The 5,117-nt window shown below is 39.4% G+C and overlaps 1 non-coding gene across 1 annotated transcript; it reads right to left on the bottom strand.

Moving 5' to 3' along the window:
* Positions 1-1,170: 1,170 nt before the first annotated feature.
* Positions 1,171-1,278, bottom strand: LOC148568716 (small nucleolar RNA R71). Its single transcript, XR_015882514.1, has one exon. It is a non-coding gene; the product is annotated as a small nucleolar RNA R71 (small nucleolar RNA).
* Between the last annotated feature and the right edge of the window lie 3,839 nt (positions 1,279-5,117).

Raw genomic sequence — 5,117 nt, 5'->3', positions numbered from 1 at the left:
AAGAAAGATTCAAACTTTAAGTTCTAGAATCATATCTTGTGATTCCTTATGAATCAAGTCATTAATTGAGATTTTAAAAATCAAATCTTTTTCAAAACTAATTTCTAAAATATCTTCTTATCTTACCTTTTTCAAAAAGTTAGTTTCAAAATATCTTTTCTAACCTCCTAACTTCTTATCTTTTCAAAATTTGTTCAACTAACTAACTAACTTTTTGTTTGTTTTTTAACTTTTTTAAAACCACCTAACTAACTCTCTCTCTCTCTCTAATTTTCGAAAATATATCCCCTCTTTTTCAAAAATTTCTTTTTTCTTAACTATTTATTTTATTTTTGATTTAAAAAAAAAAAATTCGAAAAAAAAAATACAAACCTTTTTCAAAAACTATTTTCGAAAATCTCTAACTCTTTTTCAAAAATTATTTTCGAAAATTCTCCCTCTCCCATCTTATTCTATTTATTTATTCATTTACTAACATCTCATCTCACATCTCTGCCCTCCTCACAGTTGTGTTTCTTTCTTTACATCACATTCTTTGTCTCCCTCTTTCCTTCCACTCACAAAGGGACCCCTATACTGTGGTATAAAGGATCCATATTATTATTATTATTTTTTCTGTGCCCTCTTCTTTGTCATATGAGCAGGAGCAAGGACAAGAATATTCTTGTTGAAGCAGATCCAGAACCTGAAAGGACTCTGAAGAGAAAACTAAGAGAAGCTAAATTACAACAATCCAGAGATAACCTTGCAGAAATTTTCGAACAGGAAGAGGAGATGACAGCCGAAAATAATAATAATGCAAGGAAGATGCTTGGTGACTTTACTACACCTAATTTCAATTTACATGGAAAAAGCATCTCCATTCCTGCCATTGGAGCAAACAACTTTGAGCTGAAACCTCAATTAGTTTCTCTGATGCAGCAGAACTGCAAGTTTCATGGACTTTCATCTGAAGATCCTTTTCAGTTCTTAACTGAATTCTTGTAGATATGTGATACTGTTAAGACTAATGGAGTAGATCCTGAAGTCTACAGGCTCATGCTTTTCCCTTTTGCTGTAAGAGACAGAGCTAGATTATGGTTGGATTCTCAATCCAAAGACAGCCTGAACTCTTGGGATAAGCTGGTCACGGCTTTCTTAGCCAAGTACTTTCCTCCTCAAAAGCTGAGCAAGCTTAGAGCTGATGTTCAAACCTTCAGATAGAAAGAAGGTGAATCCCTCTATGAAGCTTGGGAAAGATACAAACAGTTGACCAAAAAGTGTCCTTCTGACATGCTTTCAGAATGGACCATCCTGGATATATTCTATGATGGTTTATCTGAGCTATCAAAGATGTCACTGGACACTTCTGCAGGTGGATTTATTCACCTAAAGAAAACGCCTGTAGAAGCTCAAGAACTCATTGACATGGTTGCTAATAACCAGTTCATGTACACTTCTGAAAGGAATCCTGTGAATAATGGGACGCCTATGAAGAAGGGAGTTCTTGAGATTGATACTCTGAATGCCATATTGGCTCAGAATAAAATATTGACTCAGCAAGTCAATATGATCTCTCAGAGTCTTTATGGAATGCAAGCTGCATCCAACAGTACTCAAGAGGCATCTTCTGAAGAAGAAGCTTATGATCCTGAGAACCCTGCAATAGCAGAGGTGAATTACTTAGGTGAACCTTATGGAAACACCTATAACTCATCATGGAGAAATCATCCAAATTTCTCATGGAAGGATCAAAAGTCTCAACAAGGCTTTAATAATGGTGGAAGAAACAGGTTTAGCAATAATAAACCTTTTTTATCATCCACTCAGCAACAGACAGAGGACTCTAAACAAAATACTTCTAATTTAGCAAACTTAGTCTCTGATCTGTCCAAGGCCACTATGAGTTTCATGAATGAAACAAGGTCTTCCATTAGAAATTTGGAAGCACAAGTGGGCCAGCTGAGTAAGAGGATCACTGAAATCCCTCCTAGTACTCTCCCAAGCAATACAGAAGAGAACCCAAAAGGAGAGTGCAAGGCCATTGACATAAGCACCATGGCCGAACCTGTAAAGGAAGGAGAGGACGTGAATCCCAAGGAGGAAGACCTCCTGGGGCGTCCAGTGATCAATAAGGAGCTTCCCTCTGAGGAACCAAAGGACTCTGAGGCTCATCTAGAGACCATAGAGATCCCATTAAACCTCCTTATGCCATTCATGAGCTCTGATGAGTATTCCTCTTCTGAAGAGAATGAGGATATTACTGAAGAGCAAACAACCAAGTTTCTTGGTGCAATCATAAAGCTGAATGCCAAATTATTTGGCATTGATACTTGGGAAGTTGAACCTCCCTTGTTCGTCAATGAACTAAGTGATCTGGATCAACTGACATTGCCTCAGAAGAGACAGGATCCTGGAAAGTTCATAATACCTTGTACCATAGGCACCATGATATTTAAGGCTCTGTGTGACCTTGGTTCAGGAATAAACCTCATGCCCCTCTCTGTAATAGAGAAACTGGGAATCTATGGGGTGCAAGCTGCTAAAATCTCATTAGAGATGGCAGACAATTCAGAAAAAAGGAATATGGACAAGTAGAGGATGTGTTAGTAAAGGTTGAAGACCTTTACATCCCTGCTGATTTCATAGTCCTGGATACTGGAAAGGAAGAGGATGAATCCATCATCCTAGGAAGACCTTTCCTGGCCATAGCAAGAGCTGTGATTGATGTTGACAGAGGTGAACTAGTCCTTCAATGGAATGAGGACTCCCTTGTGTTTAAAACTCAAGGATCTCCCTCTGCAACCATGGAGAGGAAGCATGAAAAGCTTCTCTCAAAGCAGAGTCAACCCAAGCCCCCACAGTCAAACTCTAAGTTTGGTGTTGGAGAGTCTCAACAATGCTCTGAACATCTGTGAGGCTCCATGAGAGCCCACTGTCAAGCTACTGACATTAAAGAAGTGCTTGTTGGGAGGCAACCCAATGTTTATTTATCTAATTTTTATTTTCATTATTTTTCATGTCTTTATAGGTTCATGATCATGTGGAGTCACAAAATAAATAGAAAAATTAAAAAACAGAATAAAAAATAGCAGAAGAAAAATCACACCCTGGAGGAGCATCTGTCTGGCGTTCAGCGCCAGAACAGTGCATGGTTCTGGCGCTGAACGCCCAAAATGGGCAGCTTCTGGGCGCTAAACGCCAGAACAGGCATGGTTCTGGCGTTCAACGCCAGAAATGGCACACAAATGGGCGTTGAACGCCCAAAATGGCCACCAACCTGGCGCTGAACGCCCAGAGTTGTGTGCAAAGGCATTTTTACATGCCTAATGGGTGCAAGGATGTAAATCCTTGAACACCTCAGGATCTGTGGACCCCACAGGATCCACTCAGGATCTGTGGACCCCACAGAATCCCCACCTACCTCCACTCACTTCTTCTCACCACTCTCTTTCACACAACCCCATAAACACTCTTCCCCAAAAACCCTTCACCAATCACCTCAATCTCTCTTCCCCATCACCTCTTCACCACTCACATCCATCCATTCTTCCCCATAAACCTACCTCATAAACCCCACCTACCTTCAAAATTCAAAACCAATTTCCCACCCAAACCCACCCATATGGCCGAAACCTTTCCCCCCTCCCTTCCCTATATAAAGCCATCCATTCTTCTTCAAATTCACACAACACAACCCCTCTATACCCTTCTTGGCCGAACCACATCACCTTCTCCCTCTCCTCCATTTCTTCTTCTTCTTCATCTATTCTTTCTTCTCTTGCTCGAGGGCGAGCAAAATTCTAAGTTTGGTGTGGTGACGAACGGATTTTTAATGGTATAGAAATTCACTAATAAAATCTCGTTGTAAAGTATAGTTTCTAAACCAAGCAATAATCCTTTCATACAAAAAGTTGTTTGTCACTAGTACAAACCCCTAAAATTTATAAACCGAAGTATTGGACCTCGGGTCGTTCTCCCTAGGAATTACAATAAAGTGTCTTGTTATTGGTTATGAGTTATTTTGGGGTTTTGGATAAGAAGCATGAAAAGTAAATGGCAATGAAAGTAAATCAACAACTATAAAAGGTTCTTGGCAAGGTATGAAAATTAGAAGTCCTATCCTAGTTATCCTTCTCAATTGTGATGAGAATTATTCATTGCTACCACTTAGTTAACCCTTACTAATTAAAGGAAAGTCAAGTGGATGAATTGACTTGAGCCACAAGTCCTAGCCAACTCCCAAGGAAAGACTAGCTTTAGTGCACTCCAAACCAATTAGCAATCTCTCCAATTATCAATCAACAAAGGAATTAGATAACTCAAGTGTCACTAATTACTCTACCTAGGCCAAGAGGAACAAAATCTACACTAAAACTAAAAGAGACATTTCAACAAACACATAAAGTGCAATAGAAGTAAACATTATTAATTGCAAGAATTAAAGGAATCTACAACTAAAAAGGCAAGAGATCAACAATAGAAAAGCAAGGAAGAACAATTATTATGAATTACCTCCTATTGAATTGAAAGAAAATGGAAGGAACAATAGTAGATCTACAACAAAACATAAGAACAACATAAAGGAAATTACAACAAAAGAATGGAAGAAGATGAGGGTAGCAACAAAGAATTGAGAGATAGAAGGAGATGAAAGCATGAATTAAACTCTAGATCTAAGATTATTGAACTAAACCTAATCCTAATTCTAGAGAGAAGTGAGAGCTTCTCTCTCTAGAACTCTAAACTAAAAGTGATTAGTGGTTGGGAATGATGATGATTCCCAAGTGATGTTATGCCTTCCCCTTAATCCTTCATCCTTTTATTCCTTTCCCTTAGCAATTTGGCGCCAAAAATGGGTTCAGAAACCCTCTCAAATCGCCAGGCATGTGTTGCATTAATGAGGTCATGTGCCAGCATCGGCGCGTGCGCGCATGGTACGCGTGCGCGTCCCTGGTCGATTCTGCAATGTGCGCGCGAGCGCCTTGTGCGCGTGCGCGTGCATGGCTGACTTTGCTTCTTTGACTTTTTATGCTTCTCTCCACTTGTATGCTTCCTTCCTTGCTTCCTTTGATCCATGCCTAGCCTATTTCAATCCTGGAATTACTAGCAAACACATCAAGGCATCTTATGGAATC

Source organism: Arachis ipaensis, chromosome B4 (assembly GCF_059453495.1).
Source record: "Arachis ipaensis isolate K30076 ecotype BB chromosome B4, ASM5945349v1, whole genome shotgun sequence".
Classification (NCBI taxonomy): domain Eukaryota; kingdom Viridiplantae; phylum Streptophyta; class Magnoliopsida; order Fabales; family Fabaceae; genus Arachis; species Arachis ipaensis.
The sequence above is the reverse complement of the archived record's forward strand: the minus strand, read 5'-3'. Positions and strand labels throughout refer to the sequence as shown.